The sequence below is a fragment of the Anguilla anguilla genome, chromosome 2 (genome assembly GCF_013347855.1).
Source record: "Anguilla anguilla isolate fAngAng1 chromosome 2, fAngAng1.pri, whole genome shotgun sequence".
Classification (NCBI taxonomy): domain Eukaryota; kingdom Metazoa; phylum Chordata; class Actinopteri; order Anguilliformes; family Anguillidae; genus Anguilla; species Anguilla anguilla.
In genome coordinates, this window is record NC_049202.1 from 58,937,562 (window position 1) to 58,958,500 (window position 20,939).

At 40.6% G+C, this 20,939-nt stretch overlaps 2 protein-coding genes and 1 long non-coding RNA gene across 4 annotated transcripts in view; 1 reads left to right on the forward strand and 2 right to left on the reverse strand.

Annotated features, from left to right (window-relative positions):
• The window catches only part of LOC118219848 (hemicentin-1-like), a 508,226-nt gene that overhangs the window by 140,240 nt on the left and 347,047 nt on the right, over positions 1 to 20,939 (reverse strand). The gene's annotated exons all lie outside the window — the stretch shown is intronic.
• The window catches only part of LOC118219862 (high affinity immunoglobulin gamma Fc receptor I-like), a 221,744-nt gene that overhangs the window by 78,226 nt on the left and 122,579 nt on the right, over positions 1 to 20,939 (reverse strand). The gene's annotated exons all lie outside the window — the stretch shown is intronic.
• Positions 7,749 to 12,733, forward strand: LOC118219885. Of its 2 annotated transcripts, none has more exons than XR_004763872.1 (4): positions 7,749 to 8,617; positions 9,724 to 9,799; positions 10,269 to 10,530; positions 10,736 to 12,733. It is a non-coding gene; the product is annotated as an uncharacterized LOC118219885 (long non-coding RNA). The 2 variants fall into 2 exon arrangements; XR_004763873.1 differs by having other exon boundaries at positions 10,269 to 10,398.

Sequence of the window (20,939 nt, forward strand, 5' to 3'; positions counted from 1 at the left end):
AGCTTTACTAATTACTAATTACCAATCACTTTACCAATATTTTCGGCACTCCTAAATTTCCTGACGGTGTGGCATTCGGTCCGCAGGTATAAGTCAGGATGAAAAGCTGTATATTCCGTTAGTCACTGCTCTCCTGGGATGGATCAAATCACTTTACCAATATTTTGTTGAAACATTTGAATTTCTTGACCAATTGGGTATCATGTATTCACCCCAATCTAATAATAGTGTAAAAGCAAAAACGTTAGAAGCTCCATTGAGTTCCAAACCTGAACACACGACTCCCACGTCCTCTTTGTGTCCACAGTCAGTTTGTCCCCATCCGGCTGTGGGACAGTCCCACAGAGATGTCTCGCTCCCCACACAGCCCACCTCATCCAGCCAGATGCGTCCATCTCCTGGTCCAAAGAAGGAGGGTATCAAGGCACTGAGGTTCATCCAACACTGGAGCTGCCTGCACACCACCTGAGCATCCTCCAGGTCCCAGGAGTCATCACAAACTGTCCCCCAGGAACCCCTGTGGAACACCTCCAAACGTCCCGCACATTCCCCCCCTCCCCCCACCAGCCTGAGAGACCTGTGATCTAAGAGAAAGAGAGAGAGAGAGAGAGAGATAGAGGTTTGTTAGAACTTATCTGAACTTAAGAGTTGTAACAGAAACTCTTTGCCAGTTTTAAGTACTTACCCTCATTCGTCATACTTTAAACAAATCCTTCACATTGAGTGTACAATATTCACCATGTCAAACATGCAGCTAGAGACTGCAGAGAAGCTTCATTAGTAACCTGTACTCACTGGAACAGACGATGGACACCTGTTCCTTGGAGCTGCAGGTGAGTTTGTGTGGAGCGCTGCAGTTCCCCAGGTGAGCCTCTCTCCCGGAACACTGAAACCCCATTAGGCACTCCCCACTGTCCCCCATCCCAGACGGAGAGGAACTGTAGACCTGCACTGCAGAGCCACAGCCCAGCTGCCTGCAGGCCACCGAGGCCTCGCTGAAGCTCCAGGACCCCCCCACTCTGATCCAGGTCTGCTGGTAGTACACCTCCACCTGGCCCTCACATGCACTCTCTCCAGCCAGCTGCACCGTCCAGTCCAGAGCTGAGAGGGCAGAGTCTGAGGATCCCAAATGTATGAGGGTTAGGGTTCCAAATGTAATGAGAGAGAGAGAGAGAGAGCTGGGGATGATAGTACCTAATAGTTAGTAGCTTACACTGTCATTGTTATGGTTATTGCTGTTTGTTACCATTTTTTAATTTCTTAACAAATTCCCTCAGCATTGCCCCCATTACTGAGGGTCCAAGCACCTGAGTGTTTATTATTATTGTTTATATAGTTGATGTTGCTGCTATTGTGTTTTGTGTGAACAATCCCATTTGAAGTAATATGCTGAAATGTGGTCATGCCAATAAAGCTTATTTGAGAGAGAGAGAGCGAGCCCTCCTAATGCCCTCAATTTAAGTGACAGTGAGACTGAGATAAACTGACAGAGAGATGGAGAGCAGGGGTGTGAAGAGAAATATTGGAAGGTAAAGCGAATGGCAAGAAAGACAGAGTGAGAAATAGATTTGTGTCTGGCTGTGTAAGATATATACAGTGTCAGAGAGATTCAAAATGTAATCACAAGATCATCCTGCACCCCTGCAAGGTGAAACAAATAATGACAAAACACAACACTACTGTGCAAGCCCTCAAAATGAAGGCCCACCCTCCCCTCCCAATCCACATGAATGACACAGAACCCCATCAATTTCCCACAGTAACACAGACTTTGGTACATCGTGCACAACTGAGTAATACAAAAATAATACCCTCGGCCCCATTGCCACCAGCCCCTCAGTACATCACCTGCCTCCACAGAACCTGTCCCCACTCGTTTAGCCAAGTAGCCAGCTTGGCCTGCCCAAATTGTGAGTAAGCGCACTCTCCCTTTCCCTGACACCCTGTACCTCCCAGCCCTGCACAACAACCCCTCACTGTCCCCAGCAGACACTCCAACTTACCACACTCAAGACACAAGAGAGAGAGAGGCAGTGAGAGAGAAAGAGAGAGGGAGAGAGAGATTGTGTGTATCTAATCACCATCAAAAAGACAAAACTGAGGAAGGACAGTCTTGAAAACGGCAAGCATTGTTAGGCTGAATGGTCTGTTCTCGTCATTATGTTATTTTATGTTATGTTATGTTATGTTATGTTATGTTAATTTAACGAACAATAAGTCTTTTAATTACTAGTCAGCTAGCCAACAGTGCCAAAAGGAGTGAAGATTATACATTGATTTTTATACTGCACACAGTACATGAACCACTCACAGAAAAACCTAGTTCGTATGTACAAACCAGAGATACGAGCTCTGCTAGTGAGGCCTGTCACATGACTGAATAAGTCATGGTGAAGTCCGTGTGACAGCACTCATCCCTCAGGGAGATGAAACCCTACAGACTGCAGGTGCACACGTTGGCCACAATGAAGAAAAAAAAAAGATTTGCTTTCAAATTTCAATAAACCAAATAAATACATGTTTAACTTTCTCAGATTTTAGAAGGGTTGTGCTAACTTGAAAATAGGAAATGAGAATATTGAGATGGTTTTAAAAACCTGGTAGTTGACACTTTCAGAAATGTGTGGCGTGCAGACACTAAGAAGTTGAATTCAGCATTACCAGTGTCGGCTTTCTACAGAAACACAGAGCTTTAACAGTAGACTAGGACATTGTGCATTTTTATTGAAGTTCGGTACTAAGACTTTTCACTTTCTGTTGAATAAAAGCATCTGGTAAATGGCAGTAAAGTGGACATGTAACTGGATGAAGACTGGAAAAGTGAAAATAATTGAAAACCATCTTCTGCACACAGCTGTGATCCCCAGCAGATCGGGAAGAACGGTTCCTCTAAAGACACAGACAAGCCAGAGCAGACCATCCTCCCTCCCGAGCCCTGTGCATCTTTTTAGCTTGCATTTTATATTTGTAGTGAGTCTGACTTTTATACTTGTGCTTTATAAAATTGCTGTTAAACAATCCCTTTTACATTTTATCTAATCTATGGCATACAGTGAGCACCATAATTCATTGGACAGTGACACATTTTTTGTTATTTTGGTTCTGTACTCTAGCACTTTGAATTTGATACAATGACAATGAGGTTGAAGTGCAGACTGCCAGCTTCAATTTGAGGGTATTTTCATCCATATCGGATGAACCGTTTAGAAATGACAGCACCTTTTGTACATGGTTCCCCCATTCTAAGGTACTACAAGAATTTGTTGAATTGACTTCACAGATGTGTTTCGTTAGGCAGGTGTATTCAGTTGTGTCGTTAGTGAACGCAGAAGAGAGCTGCTGATGTCTAGTCTTGATTCTAGACTTTGCAATTGCCTTTGGAGATTGTTGTTGGGGTGTGACAACATGAGGAAGACAGCAGTGTCAATGAAAATTAATCTGGCTGTTATAAGGCTCAGAAATGAAAATCAATCAATCAGGAAGATTGCAAAAACCCTGGGCATGCCCAAGTCAACAGTTTAGTTCATCATTAAAAAGAAAAAAACAACTAGTGAACTGAATTATGTCAAAAGACCCGGCAGCTCGAGGAAGACCACTATACTGGATGACAGGAGAATACTCTCTATGGTGAAGAAAACCCCCCTGACAACAGCCCAACAGATCAAAAACACTCCCCCCTGGATGCAGGTGTAGATGTATCAAAGTCTACCATATGTAAAAGACTACACCAGCAGCACTACAGAGGGTACACTACAAGATGCAAACCACTGATAAGCCTGAAGAACAGAAAGGCAAGATTACAGTTTGCTAAAAAGCACCTAAAAGAGCCCCAAGAGTTCTGGAACAAAGTTTTGTGGACAGATGAGACAAAGATTAACATGTACCAGAGTGATGGAAGGAGGAAAGTGTGGAGAGAAAAAAAGAAATTCCCATGATACAAAGCGTACCACCTCATCCGTGAAACATGGTGGAGGGGGTGTTATGGCTTGGGCCTGTATGGCTGCCAGTGGAACAGGCTCACTTGTCTTCATCGATGATGTGACTGCAGACAGAAGCAGAACAATGAATTCTGAAGTCTACAGAAATATTTTGTCTGCTCAGATAAAAACAAAAGCCTCCAAACTCACTGGACGGCACTTCATCATGCAACAAGACAATGACCCAAAACATAGTGCTAGAGCAACGAAGGGGTTTTTGACGGCCAAAAAGTGGAAAATCCTTGACTGGCCGAGTCAATCACCGGATCTGAATCCAATTGAACATGCATTTTACATGCTGAAGAGGAGACTGAAGGCAAAAAGTTCCCGAAACAAGCAGGAACTGAAAATGGCTGCAGTACAGGCCTGGCAGAGCATCACCAGGGAAGATACCCAGAGACTGGAGATGTCTACGCGTCGCAGACTTCAAGCAGTCATTGCATGCAAAGGATATGCAACCAAAATTAAAAATGATTATTTTATTCTACATTATGTTAAACTGTCCAATATTTTTTGATACCCGAAAATGGGGGGACTATGTACAAAAGATTCTATAATTTCTAAACGGTTAATCCGATAAGTATGAAAATACCTTCAAATTAAAGCTGACAGTCTGCACTTCAACCCTATCGTCATTGTATCCTTTCAAACTCAATGTGCTAGAGTACAGAACCAAAATAACAAAAAATGTGTCACTGTCCAATTAATTATGGTGCTCACTGTATACCTGTCATATTTGTTATTTCATATCCATAGTTATTTTATTTGAATATTTACATTTTTAAACTGAGAAACTGTTTCTAAAATGTTGTATGAAATATGGCAAATATACAAACTTGCGTGAGCTTGAAATAAAATAATCTCCTTTTGCTGTTTTAAGCAGCAGTGGAGGATAATATCTGTTCAGACAGTTATTTAAAAAGATTTACACAGGAAGTCTGACTGGATCAATGCTGCTTCAGCCCCGCTTTTGAAATTGAGTTTCGCACGGGTCTTTCTACTGATGCACTAACATTTGCCAAGTTTTTTTGTAGTAAGTTTTATGAGATGAGTACAAGATATAATTAATGTGCAGCCAGAATGAAATCTAATGTATCACTGTGAAGACAGTGCGTGAAATTTCCGTTCAGTAAAAATTCATCAGGGACTGAAGCTTTATCACAAAATTTAATTACTAAAAAGCTTGCAACTACAGAAAGTGAGGATAGTAATATATTAGGCCAATTTTTGACATGTACATTAAACCACATGTTGTCTTTTTGACCCAGCTATTATCAGAAATTTTTCTATGAATATCAGGTGCCAACTTCCATAGAAATGAAAATGATAAAAACAATACGTAAAAATTGTTCAATTCACTAAAACACAATCATCAGCAAACAAACGGCTTTATTCTTACTGGATTATTCACAGATAGTGTTTTATATACCAGTGAATTAAATACACAAACATTTCTTAAATGATTCATAATAAAATTAGTTTGATAAAAAAAAACATCATGAATCATGCAAAGAACTCTTACTACACTAATCTCTGGTGTTTAGAGACGGCCTGTAGCGCTGCCCTGGCTGGAGAGCTGCCCTTTGACAACCTGACCATCTGACCCCTTGGCCCTGACCCCCAGTCTCTTAGCTCTGACGGGGTGTGGCGAAGCTTGAGAGGAGGATGAAGCCGGTACTCACTGGCTATGGAGAGCAGGAGCAGGGAGGAGAGAGAGAGGGAGAACAGACATCTCTCCATCTTCTTCAGCGCAAACAGAACCTTCCTCAGAGCAGAGTGGATGCTCACACCTTCACCTCTGAGCTCTGAGAGAAACTGAGCCCTATGCATGCACCCGACCCCCCTCTGAGAGAGCACACGCTTCCCCCCCACCAATCACACTCACTGTCACCTTATAAGAGCATTGCAGGGACACTTTGAATGGTCACAGTGACAAATCAGCGTACGCCATTTACATTTTCTCCATATATTCCAACTCTGCGTCACTGCAATCTGACACAAACTGTCAGGGCTCCTCCCACCAGCAAAAGATCGCAATCCCATGATGTTGTGCGTAGAGACACAAAAGAAGAAAGCGTCTTTTTTTCTAAAAAGTTTTTAGTGCGGTGTTTGGTCATGCAGTCTTTACAAGATTAACATATTGTTTATGTTCTTAAATTCATTTTCATTTTATCAAGGTTTTAAAAAGCTATTTCAGCAGAAATGTATAAGTACAACGTCAGAAACACCCAAACAAAGCAATATCTTAGATTTTGCATGAATCAATACATGCTGTGAGATGAAGGCAATATATTTTGTTTAAAAATGATAATATTCATGATATATTTGCACTGTAAATGCACATGTAAAAGACAATGTAATAACACGGCAAGAGACTGAATTTTAATGAAAATATGTTTTTATTAAAGGTTTACAAATAATAATTACATTTTATTACAATTTACAAACAAAAAAGTAACAATGTTGGCAGCCCAGCAGTCTGGACATCCCTCTACACTAATTTCAACAGGAAAATTCTGGATTTTAGTTTTTCTTTCCATGCAGAAACAATAAGATTTACAACAAAAGGTTCTACAACAAAATGTGTGAAGATAGTGCAGTATTTAACACATGATGTGACTGCTATGGGTTCACAGTGAAATATTGAATACACGAAGCCAGTGTTGTGTGTGAACAATGAAATCTTACCTGTCCCAGGGGGAGCAGCAGTCACAGGCTGGGGAGGAGTGCACTGTTGGGCCAGGGCACTGGGGACAGGCCCCAGGGAAGCAGGGTGGGTGGTTTACCTGAAGGTGGGGGGATTATGGGATTCTCTTGTCCTCCACATCTTCAAATCCCCTCATCATCCACGCGCAGCCCTTCTTCGTCAGGAGTCCAAGCTGGTCCTGCAGCACAGACAGCACAGCTACTGTCCCCTTTCAGCTCCCCCGCAACGCAGCAACGCACAGCACGCATTAATCCACCCGTCGCATTATTCATCATATTGTCCCATCTTTTCGATGATTAACATAAGCATTGCACCGATGGAAGTTACCAATCAGATTATTTAATCAATTAACCACTTTTCTATGTAACGTGAAAACTCCCTGACTTGTTAACATTTTGGACAGATGTGGTTAAATCAATCGTTGTTTCCGTCGCAGCACTTTCGACACAATTTATATCAGAAAAATCCTTTAAAAAATGTCCTACGGTGAAGAGTGCTTGACCGGCAGCCGTAGAAATGTGTTAACACAGCGGCAAAGTTAGGCTATATCTAGAAATACCATTTTGGTGGAAAAAAACGCTACGGTTCAGGGTTACAAAGTTACAACATCCCCTATTACTACCTAGCTTGCAACCAATACATTTCATATTTACACCCAAAAATCCCAAGTATCGAAAATAAATATTTATAACCATCCATCCATCTGAATTCTCGATATTTTGCTTTAAAATAAATAAAGGTGGTTAACGTTGCAGCTAACAAGCCGTAGAGCTGTCAGTTTCAACAGGCATATTTCAGCAAGCTAAATAAGCCTGAATACGCTTCTTTACCACGACGCTAATCGTGAACTTTCAGCACAGAGATATATTTGCTAAAGTATTTGCGGGTCAGTGGACATTAATTACTTTTTAATCATCGCAAAAAATGCTGAAACAATTCTAAAAGTTCACTAGCTTCACGGATCTTACACATTATACTGCACCGAATGCTTACCAGGAAGTTTCGTTCGACTTAGCCGCCGTCAACAGGAAATGATGTAATGGAAGAAACGCAGGGCACCGATTGGCCTGGGCAGTGACCAGAACATGAAGAAAAGGCTGTCGGCTAACCAACGTTTCGAACAGTTATTTGACGTGTAGCACTAACTGGTTGTAACTTCATCACACTAGCAGACATTTCTGAACTGATATTGCTTTAAAGAAATATGCGCACACATTGATGTAATAGTTTAAAAGCGCTGTGAGGATATGTTGACCCCGTGCTGGTGTTTACGGTGTGAGACACAGTTGTGAACTCGTGCTGACGGACATTTGCAACGAGAGGGCACTCTGGCAGGACTTGGTGCTGAATGGACAGCAGTCACTCCTCGGTCCGAGCTGAGTTACAATTAATGCTTGCATACTGGAGACATTTGGATTAAATATCGTTACTGTCAATAAAGCATGTTTTAAAACATGTGCATTAGGAATCAATAAAATATGCAACACCATACACTTTGATAGAGTGTTTTTAAAGTATAACTTAGAAATATATCATTTACATTTTATACGCTCCCAGATACGAAATTGACATCAAGCTGTTTACCAGAGTATGAATACAAACACATGGACATTCACATTTCACAACAGGAAGAAACTGTTGCATCTGTTTATTTCACACACATACGCACTCGCGTCTGCACACCGGTTATTTTCCTGCCATACACGGGAAGCCGCAGAACGGTTGTAAAATACGTGGGCATGTCGTACTTATCTGATTATCTCCTCAAGAAAACATTTCAAGTATAAAAATAGCGGACGCTGCGGCTCATAAGCGTCTCTTCATGAGCACGTGATCAAAGCGCAGAAACCACGGGAGCGGATCTAACCTGCTGCTCCGTCTGTATCTCGAGCAGAGGATAGAGGAGGATGGCACAAAAATGCAGACGAACGTGGTAAGGGGTACAGCTTCCTGCACCTGTGTTTCGGTTCGGATATGATTTCGGAGGGGATGGAAGTCCCTCTGAGAGCTCCTCAGTGTCACAGTTAGCCTAAATGTTCCATTTTCGCAGGTCTTTAAGTCAGGTTCGGTCATATGGGCATATTGGAGTCAAATTTATATCAAAAATTACACCTCAGGCAACATACTAATTTAAATGATATTTCAGTAAATAGTATTTCATACAGAATTTGGAGTTCAAATATAGTTGCATGATCCACATTGGGGGTTTCTTATACCGCAGGCAACATGATCAGTTTGTAAATAATATCTGAAGAAAAACACGTTTTCAGCGTAAAAAAATGCCAAGTTACTGACACATACAATGCACCGTCTATAACTCATTAATTAAAACTTGCTTAATCTAGGGCTGCCATTAAAAATACTGATATTCAAAGGAGCCCAAGTTACAAGAAACAATATTTGCTATCTTAGCTCACACAAATTTAGCTATTTCTAAAAGCAATACTGCTACCCAATGTTTCCTAAATTATTTGTATCATCATAATTCTTTGTGAGTGATAATATGAGACAGGCCTCTATGTATGCAAAGTGGAATTTGTCAGTGGAAACGGATACTTCCCTGTTAATTCCAACCTGAATTTGGTCATACAGTATATTAACTGTTTGCGATTTTTGAAGATGTTTCATTTTGAAATTCCACATTGGATAATCATAATTCTTTCTGGGTGATTCTATGTGATGCCCCTCTTTGCATGCAATGTGTAATTTGTTTGTGGAAACACAGTTTCCCTTTAATTCCAATCTGAAATTGTCTGTATATTTACTGTATGTGATTTATGAAGTGGTTTTATTTCAAAATTCCACATCAGATCATCACAATTCTCTTTGAGTGATACCACGAGATGCAATGTATGCAAAGTGCAATACATAGAGCATGTCATGTTTGTCCAATCTGAATTTGGCCACATGTGACATTAATGCAATTTTTTATTTATTTTTTTGTATATAGATTGTCCAGCCTCTCACACATTATCTGTAACTTTTTACACCTAGCATTTGTTTAATCACAATTCCTCTGTGCTCTTTGTCTCATTTCAGAAGGGCCAACCCTTGCAGGCATACCCCAGCGAACTTGGTCTACCCACCCCTGTCCTCATCTGAGGAACTCACAGAGGTGGGTGGACTATGATATTGCCATTGTTGTTCTGTACCATCCTCCAGGTCCACTTGGCTGCTTCCTGGATGAGCTGGACACTCTCCTGAGCTCCCTCTCTGAGGAAGGCACTCCTGCTATTCAACTGGGAGACTTCAATCTCCCACCAGAGAGCTCCCAGTTTCTTTCTTTAGCCTATGTGTTGACCTTGCTGCCTCTACCTTTAACTCATGCCTCTCCCAGTATCTTGACTCACTTTGTCCTCCTGTCCCCTAACCAGCACAATCATCTCCCCCTTGCCCATGGCTGCCTTGCTGCAAGCTGCTGAGGGGACGTGGAGGAAATCTAGATTCTCCAACAACCTGACCTCATACCACACCTCGCTGGCAGCCTTCATATCTGCTATCATATTGGCTAAGAGTTTATTTTTCAGTCTAAGATTGGTGCATGCTTCTCTAACCCATATTAACTTTTCTCCACCTCTTCCCAGCTCATTCCCCTTCCACTCCGCTCTCCCTCTTCCCCTCTTTCTACAGATGCCTTTCTGGCCAACTTTGAGGGGAAAGTGGCCAGTACCCAGAATGCCTTCACTTATCCAGTGATGCCCTGTACTCCCCATGGTAAACTCACTCCTACACTTACCTCCTTCAAGCTTCTGGAGAACATAGATGTACTCAAACTCATGACCACTCATCATGCAACCATGGGTCTGCTAGATCCCATCCCATCAGCAGTGCTTCAGTCTATATCCAGTGAGGACCTTCCTAATCTGTTCCCCATTATTATTGTCTCCCTTGCCTGTGGCTGTGTTAATTTTAAGATGGCTTGTGTAACCTTAAGAAACCCACCTTAGACCCCTCTAATGTCAAGCACTATCAATCTGTATCACTTTTACCTTTTCTGTTCAAAACTGTTGAGTGAGTAGTGCTTAACCAACTGTAATATTTTTTCCATCAGAAAAACCTGCTTGACCCACCCCAGTCTGGCTTTTGAAATAGGCACTCAACCGAGACTGCCCTCCTGACTGTGACAGAGGCACTTGTCACTGCAAGAACCTCATCCCTCTCCTCTGTCCTGATCCTTCTAGACCTGTCTGCAGCATTCATGGTCAACTACCAACTACTCATTTCCACACTGGCTGAGATGGGCATTTCTGAAACTGCCCTCTCTTGGTTTGCTTCCTATATTGCAGATAGATCCTATCAGGTCACCTGGATGGGGTCTGTCTCTGCACCTCATCCCCTTGTTGCAGGAATCCCACATAGATCTATACTGGAGCCTCTGCTGTTCTCCATTTAAACCAAATCTCTTGGCTCAGTCATTACTTCATATGGTGTAGGAATTTCCAAACAAAAATAATGGTTTTGAAGATGAAGATAACAAACAACAGTGTCAGGAGCTCATTTTGATGTTTTGATAAAACGACCAGTTGGGAGGAGGTACAAGTACAGTCTTCATACATGAGTTTATATATTTTTAAGTACTGTTGTTCCAGTCTATCAGATTCATTCAATCACCATTTTCAAAAGTTCAATTTGTGGCCAATCACAGGTTAGGGAGTCCATACCAAGACTGACTATGTGGGCCTCCTCCAACTTGACAGTCCTTTGATTCCTTAATGCATTTTATTTGTACTGCAGCTGGGGTTTATCTCCTTGTACTTACATAGCAACAGATGCATTGTGTGGGGTGAAACATCATACAATTAGATGTGTAGGCTATTGAAAGTAAACATTAAGTAGACATTCAGGACTTACATTGAATTACATTTATCAGATTACTATAAGGTCAATATGACATTTTATTGCTTACACAATGCTTTATGTAAATCAACTTTTCAACCATCTAGATCAAATCTTAGGAGGGGAGAATTTATAACATTCTATGTCCATACATATAGGACAAATATATGCTTTTATTCTTACAGAATTATTTACAAGACCATGTTTCAGTAATACAAAAAAAAAAAAAAAATTCTCCAAAAAATGCAGGTGTAGGAAGCTGCGCCGGTTACATGTCTTATTCGTCTGCATTTGGTGTCATGCCCATGCTTCTCTTTCCTCTGCTCGAGAAATAGACGGAGCTGCGGGTTAGAGCCGCTCGCGTGGTTTCTGCGCTTTGATCATATACTCAAGAAGGGAAGCTAATGAGCCGCAGCGTTCGCTATTTTTATTCGTTCATTTTTTTCTAGACGAGCTAATCAGATGCGTAAGATATGTCTGTGTTTTTTATAACAGTTCTGCGGCTTTCTTCCTGTGTGTGGCAGGAAAATAACGGGGTGTGCATACTAGCGCGTAGGCTAGTATGCTTTGAAATAAAGAAATGCAGCGGGTTTAATCCTCTGGGGAAATGTGTATGTACGTTTGTTTGTGTGTATGTTCTTGAACAGCTTGGTGTCCATTCCATGTTCCATGTCCCAGGTTATTGTATTGTATGGTCTACGTTTATTGATTCCTAATGCAAAGATTTTAAAACATGCATTATTGACTGCAGCACTATTTCGATCCAAAGTTCCAGTCCGCGAGCATTACAGCTCTGCCTGGACCAAGGAGTGACCGCTGTCCATTCAGAACCACGTGCTGCCAGACCACCGTCTCACCGCAAATATCCATCAGCGTGAGGTCACAGCTGTATGGGGGTATTATTGCCTCAAAATAAATAAATAAATAAATAAATAAATGTAACTGATGCACAAATAAATATAGCGAATCCACAAATAAATATAGCTGATTCACAAATAAATGCATCTGAGTCACATTTTATATTACCTTGTGCTTAGACTCAAAGAAAAAAATGATTGTCTCAAAAATCCACAAATAGGTTTTATTTCTCACTGTGTCTAGTTCAGATTTTAAGACACCCTTTCGCCAACGCTCGCATTACCCTCCGACCAATCACGGATACACTTCGGGATTGTGTTGTGTAGCGCCAAAACAACTGCTCCGTCGGGATGGTTGCTATAATGACTCTTTCATATAGGAATGAAGCCTTCTCTGGCAAGCCCTTTTAACATTTCATATATTCGCTTGATTATCCATAATCACATATATGTACATATCTTCTTAAAACAATATCGGTTCAGAAAGGACTGTAGGTGTGATTAAGTTAGTGCTTTTGTAAAATAACGATTCTGTGGTTCCACGGTTTCCGGTGTCGGCAATCTTCATTTTCTCTTCACTGGCCAGGCCAATCGGTGCTTAGCTTTTCTTGCATGACGTCATTACAGTTTGACGGCGGTAAAGACGAACAAGTCTGCCGTAAGCTTTCAGTGCGGTTTTTCTACGGTCTATGGTGTATGTAGCTCAGTGAATTACAGCGACACGACTATTGCAGTGAGTTTTTTCTCCAGCAGCATTTAGTAACAATTCAAGTAATCAATGTTCACTGATCCGCAAATATTTTAGCAGTTATTTCTTTTTGGTGAAAGTTTACGTTTGCCAACTTGGTGAAGAACGATAATGAGGAAAGGATGATGGCTGTTTAGCTCGCTCAAATTAACTTGTTGAATATGATAGCTCTACCGCTTATTTAGCTAGCTCTAATGTTAGCTACCTTTATTTAATTTTAAAGCAAGATATGAAGTAAGATATTCACATCACTTGCTAGATGGGTATAAATATCTCACGTAAGATTTTTGGGTGTCAATAAGAAGGCTATTAGTAAAGCATTGTGAAGCATACAGGTTGCTGTGAGACCTCTACTGAGTGAGTTAAAGAATACAGTGTACGTAAAAAAGCGGTTCATTGATTAAATAAGCTGAATTGGCAGCTTCCATCGGTACGATGCTTAATTATGTCTGGTCCTGCAACACTGACTGGGAACGCAGCTACTGTCCCCGTTCAGCTCCCCTGCAACGCAATAACGCACAGCACACCCATCATTCCACTCTTTAAGTTTTAAGATATCACTCTGTTTGAATGATTCTGATCTCAACTGAACACAACAATACAGTTTCTCTTCCAGTACATATATCACTATAGGATATATATGCTATTTTGCAGCTTCTATTACATGTCAGCTGAAATAAGTTTTAAAAAATCCTTGAATAAAGGAGTCTTTTGTCCGAAATGTCAAGGCTTTGCTGCATAGGATTTCATACTGCACAGCTAAACACTGCATTAAAAACTTTATCCTTTTTAAAATAAGCTACTTTCTTCTTCTGCCTGTCAGTGCAGCATGTCACAATATATTAATCTTGTAAAGACTGCGTGGCCAAACACCGCACTAAAAACTTTATCCTTTTTAGAAAAAAAGACGTTTTCTTCTTTTGTGTCTCTACGCACAGCATCATGGGGTTGGGATCTTTTGCTGGTGGGAGGAGTCCTGACAGTTTGTGTCAGATTGCAGTGACGCAGAGTTGGAATATATGGAGAAAATGTAAATGGCGTGCGCTGATTTGTCACTGTGACCATTCAAAGTGTCCCTGCAATGCTCTTATAAGGTGACAGTGAGTGTGATTGGTGGGGGGGAAGAGTGTGCTCTCTCAGAGGGGAGCCGGGTGCATGCATAGGGCTCAGTTTCTCTCAGAGCTCAGAGGTGAAGGTGTGAGCATCCACTCTGCTCTGAGGAAGGTTCTGTTTGCGCTGAAGAAGATGGAGAGAAGTCTGTTCTGCCTCTCTCTCTCCTCCCTGCTCCTGCTCTCCATAGCCAGTGAGTACCGGCTTCATCCTCCTCTCAAGCTTCGCCACACCCCGTCAGAGCTAAGAGACTGGGGGTCAGGGCCAAGGGGTCAGAAGGTCAGGTTGTCAAAGGGCAGCTCTCCAGCCAGGGCAGCGCTACAGGCCGTCTCTAAACACCAGAGATTAGTGTAGTAATATTTCACTGCAATATTTCATGAAGTTTTCACAAAATTAATTTCTTTATTAATTATTTAGGAAACGTTTCTATATTTGATTAATTGGTATATGAAAAACTATATTTGAATAATCCAGCCAGAATAAAGCTGTATGTTTGCTCATGTTTGTGCTGTAGTGAATTTAACAATCTTTTTAAAGTATTGTTTTTATCATTTTCATGTCTAATTAAGCTGGCATGTGATATTCATGAAAAAGTTCAGATAATTGCTGGCTCAAAATTAAGTCCACAGTTTAATGTTCATGTCATAAATGTATTTATGAATTAATAATATATTATTACCATTATTAATAATGTTAATTATTAATATTATATTATTCTCAGTTTCTGTAGTTGCAAGCTGCTTTTTAGTCGTTTAATTCTCTTCTCTGATGAGTTTTAACTGAACGGAAATGTGAACTGTCTTCATAGTGACACGCTGATTTCATTATGGCAGAACATTAATTATATAGTACACTTTAAAATGTACACAATTAAAATGTACTCATCTCCTAAAATGTTATTACAACAAAAAATTTAAAAATTAAAAAAAAAAACTTTACACATTAGTGCATGAGTAGAAAGACCCGTGCGAACCTCAACTTCAAAAGCGGGGCTGAAGCAGCGTTGATCCAGTCAGACTTCCTGTGAAAATCTTTTAAAATAACATTCTGAACTGATAATATCCTCCACTGCTGCTTACAACAGAAAATGGAGATGATTATTTTATTTCACATACATTTCAACATACAAAGTTTCTTTGTTAAAAAAAATTCAAATCAAATAATTGTGGAAACTTAACAAGAACTATCCCAATTAAATACTGAACATCAGAGATAATATGAAATCTAAAAGTGATTATTTAAAAGGTATCTTATGAAATACAGGTATAGAAGTCGCCACAAATATATGAGCTAAAAATTCAGATTTGCATTTAATCATTACTCATTTGACTGAAAACAAAACCATGACTAATTTAAAATGTTACAAACCAGTATAATGCATGTGTACACACACCCGGCCTGTACACACATATAATTAATTGGTTGATTTAAACCATTCCAGATGAGTCTTCTATTTTATCACTTATAAATGAGTTGCTATACAGATGCACAGGGCTCTTTAGAGGAACCGTTCTTCCCGATCTGCTGGGGGTCACAGCTGTGCACAGAAGATGGCTTTCATCTGTGGAAATTCCTTTGAATTTTCCGGTCTCTGTCCAGTCACATGTCCACTTTACTGCCATTTACCAGACACTTTTATCCAGAGAAAGTTACAATGCAAACAAAGGTAGAAAGATCAGAATGGAAGTGCAGTAATTCTCTAGAGAAATAAATTATTGTGCCAAAAGAGGCAGCATATCTGTAAAATCTGTGTTTTGCAATGCACATGAGTTTATTGAGTTTCATGTCTGAATGACCTTTTAGCCAGGAAATTAAACAAAATGTGAACATTCTTAGTACCAAACTGCAATACAAATGCATGATATCCCAGTCTCGAATGTAGAAAGTAGACACTAATAATTCTCATTACATTTTGAGTATATCTCATTTAAATCTTCTGTACTCCATTTTAGATATCTGCAAATGTGAACTCTCATGGTTTTTAATACCATCTCAGCATTCTAATTTTCTATTTTCAGGGCAGTAAAACAGTTCTTAGCATGAGAAAGTAAAGGGGTTTTATCCACCTTGTGGCCAAAGTGTGCACTTGCAGTATTTAGGGGCTTCATGTCCCTGAGAGATGAGCACTGTCACTTGAGCGTCATCTGCTTATTCAGTCACGTGACAGGCCTCACTGGCAGAGCTGGTGTCACTGGTGGACAGTGTGCAAAGCATAGGTGGTAGAGTGCACCTCAGTGTTGTGACGGTGTTCCTGCAGATGCTGCTAGGTCCTATTCCCTGAATTTACTGTGACAATTTGGAGTTCGCAGTTACAAGCTACACACTATTTAAAAATCTATAAACCAGGTTTATCTAGAAAATTTTATGTATTATCTGATAAAGAGACAGTGCTCAGTTCCAAAATATCCTACTGGATCAGCATTATGTATAACTAAGGTTCTCTGTAATACAGGGTAATCATGTTTTGTATAGTCGGAAAGCCGGTGTCCTGGGGAACAAGCTGATGTCTTTGGTGGTGGATTACTGACTAAGGATCTTGATATCTACGGGTTAGCGCCCAGCCACATACAAAGGTTAACCTGGTGTGGTATTCTTACAGAGATAGCATAACATGACATACCATAACATTACATAACGACAAGAACAGGCCATTCAGTTCAACAATGCTTGCCATTTTCCTGACTATATTGAATCTAGTGCTGATTACCTACAGACAAGATAATATCTAACACCGTATCAAGCCTAGTCTTGAAAATCCCCAGAATTTCTGCCTCTACTACGTGACCCAGCACATTATTCCACACATTGACTACGCTCTGCGTGAAAAAAATTCACCCTAATGTCTGTACGGAATTTACCTTACCTGTACGGAATTTACCTGGGGCGATATAGCTCAGGAGGTAAGACCGATTGTCTGGCAGTCGGAGGGTTGCCGGTTCTAACCCCGCCCTGGGCATGTCGAAGTGTCCTTGAGCAAGACACCTAACCCCTAACCTCTAACTGCTCTGGCGAATGAGAGGCATCAATTGTAAAGCGCTTTGGATAAAAGCGCTATATAAATGCAGTCCATTTACCTTTTGCTAATTTTCATTTATGTCCCCTCGTTATACTAACAGAACTCAACCTGAATAATCTCTTGTAGTTCACTTTGTGTTAATCCCCTTTATAAATTTAAAATCCTGAATCAAATCACCTCTAAGTGTCCTTTTACTAAGCTTGAAGAGATTATACATCTTAAGTCTTAAGCTTAAGCTTCCCACATGCAGAATTTTACATCTGGCTATTTTAATTTCAATTGCCAGGTTTCTGCCTTTTGTTTAAATATTGGATTACTTTAGTGGATTCCAAACTATTAGCTGGGTCTCCTAGTTTTGTATCATCTGCAAATGTGACTTATGTACTTGTATGTCCCTTTCAAGGTCACTGATATGAATCAGGAACTATCCACTGTTTCCTCAGATAATATCCCTCCTACTACTACTTTTTGCGTTCTACCCTGTAGCCAATTCTGAATCCACTCTGAAATACTTCCTGTAATTCCTACTGTCTTCATTTTGCTAACAAGTCTCTCATGCGGTACCTTATCAAATGCTTTTTGGAAATTTAAGCATATAATATAAGGCTTCTTTTGGTCAAAGCATTGGTAGGCTCTTCAAAGAATACAAGAAGGTTTGTCAGCAATGACCTTCTCTTGTGAAAACCATGCTGGCTATCTTTTCAGATGTTGCTATTCAAGAAATACTTCCAACTTTTCTCTAATGATAGATTCTGATTTTTTATGTTGAACATGTCAAACTGACAGCCCTGTAGTTTACTGGATCAGCAAGGTCCCCTTTCTTATATATTGGTATTATATGAGCATGCTTCCAGCCCTCTTGTATTTCTACAGTTTCTGAAGACAGTCTAAAAATACCTGCCAGTGGTTTAAAGATGACCACACCTAACTCTAGAATACTCTTGGGTATATGCCATCAGGGCCTGCTGCCTTATTTGTCTTTAGTTTATGTAATTTATCCAGTACTTCTTCATCCTCTATCTCAATATCTGCTATAACATATTGAGTACTGCATTCCGGTGCATCTGATATCCTCCTTAAGTTTCCTTTTCCTACAATGATATTGAAAGAAACATTTAGGATTACTTTTTGCATCTTGAGCAATTTGCCTTTCAAAGAGCCTCTTGGCTTCCCATACTTCTTTTTTAATCATATCACACATATTACAGTATTCAGCCTTATCCCTCTCAGTTCTGTTATTTTTATATATCTTATAACAGTTTTTTGTTCATCCACTAGGGAGACTTCAACTTACTTTTCCTTACCTTTGGAAAATAAATTTACATTGTGCCTCAAGAATAACCATTTTGAACCTGCCCCACTTTTCATTCACAGTCTTGCAGTCTGAAGTTGCACCCAGTCAATATTACTTGAATCTTCTCGGATCTTGTTAAAATTGGCTGATCTAAAATTAAAAATTCTGGCCATAGTGGAGGCCTTGTTAATGTGCCGAAATACATCAAAACCGACTGCAGAATGATCGCTATTCCCAAGGTTTACATCCATACTACTGTTATGCTTACAGTAGACGTCTTTTATACTTCTTGTTCCACATAAGGTAAATTCTTATATTTATTTTTCAATATAATCTCTCTCCCTCTCTCCATCTCTCTCTCTCTTCTCTATCTATCCTCTCTTTTCTGCCTGTGGTTAGTTTTTTTAATTGTTTATCTCTTTATGTTGCTTGTCTATTATTTTTATTTTGAAGTACAGTAATTTCTGTGGTTGAACAATGTCCCAATAAAAGGAGTTTTTAAATCTCTCTCTCTCTCTCTCTCTCTCTCTCTCTCTCTCAGGCAGTGAGGATGTGAGGCTGGTGAATGGTAGCAGTCCCTGTGCTGGAAGAGTGGAGGTTTACCATCTGAAAGAGTGGGGGACAGTGTGTAGTCTTTTCTGGGATATGATCGATGCTGGAGTGGTGTGCAGACAGCTGGGCTGTGGAGATGCTGTAGATGCACTAGGAGGCGATCACTTTGGACCAGGGTCTGGGCCAATATGGATGGCTCGTGTGTCCTGCAGGGGATCAGAATCCACACTGAAGGAGTGTGAGTCACAAAAAAGGCGCATACATTACTGTAATCATGGAATGGATGCCGGAGTGATCTGCTCAGGTAGGACTCAGTGTTATTCAGCCGTTACCAATGTTCTTATCCAAGCACAGCCCTTTTGTTTTAAATGATGAAATATAATTTTTCATAAAATAAAAGATAATACACAAAACTGAAATATAGTATTATATTCTTAAATGTTGTGCTATAAAGTACATTTGTGCACTGTTCCATTCACTGTTGCACAGTTGCAACAGAACCTCATATTTATGTTTCTCATATACTTGTTCTTTGTTGTGGCTATCAGAATTTTCATATTTTAGGGCTCTATTTTAACGATCTAAGCGCACGGCCTAAAGCGCATGGTGCAAGTGCATTTAGGGCGTGTCCAAATCCACTTTCACTAGTTTAATTCTTATTCTGAGCACAAAGTAAGGTGCATGGTTCAAAGGGGTTGTACTTAGTCTCTTAATTAACCATAGGTGTGTTTTGGGCGTAACATGAAATAAACCAATCAGAGTGTCATCTCCCGTTCCCTTTCAAAGCCAGGTGCACTTGCCCCTTGGCGGATTGATATTATAAGGGCTGTATGTTAATGTTCCACCTGACTTACCCAAACATCTGAAGCACAATTTTAGCACTCCAAACGTTCTTTCTATTACAGTTCGTGTTTTCGATTGAACCAAAATTCACGCACAGTTGTAGGCATGATATACATGATTAGCTAATTGTGATAACTATTATGACTAACCATTATGCCATGTATTTTTTTTTTAATATCGCGCGTTGTGCACCCGCCTATGTAGGTGCATATTACTGTCTTAATAATGCGCCCTTAAAATAACAGTAAAATACTGCGCCATTGACTTAAGACCAGGTTTTTGTTGGTCAATCGCGCAACCGCGTTCCGCTGCCTCAAGACAGCAATGCGCCAACAATGCTTCTGACCACACCTCATTTTAAGACCAACATGCTCATGGGCACTCAGATGGGCGCAAGTACATTTGCTTTTTAAACAACGTGGGCGCTGACACTTGCGTTGCACTTGGCGCCGCTTTGCATCGGGTGTAAAATAGAGTCCTATGTCTCACTGCTGTACTCCATGTATTATAGCTGTGCAGACCTGTATTCATACAGCTGGGATAAGGTGCAAGTCATTGCTGATAATCCTCTCTTCTGTTTAGCTCCAGCCCCTCGAAAGGTGAGGCTGGTGGGCGGGGCTGACCTGTGCTCTGGGAGAGTAGAGGTGCATCATGGGAGCTCCTGGGGCACAGTGTGTGATGCTGACTTTGACCAGCAGGACGCAGAGGTTGTGTGCAGAGAACTGGGCTGTGGAGCTCTTAAAGAGCTGCGGGGGGCAGCTGCATTTGGCCAGGGGGAGGGCCAGGTGTGGGCAGAGGAGATTCAGTGTAGAGGCAATGAGTCTCAGATTCAATTCTGTCCCACAGCACCCTCACAGAATCAATCCTGCTCCCATGGAAACGATGTGGGACTGGTGTGTTCTGGTAAGTCTTCTATGCACTATGACTGTTTCAGTGGTAGTGGGTAAATATAGTTCCTTAAAGGCATACTGTGCAGGGTTTTTACCACGAAAGTATTAT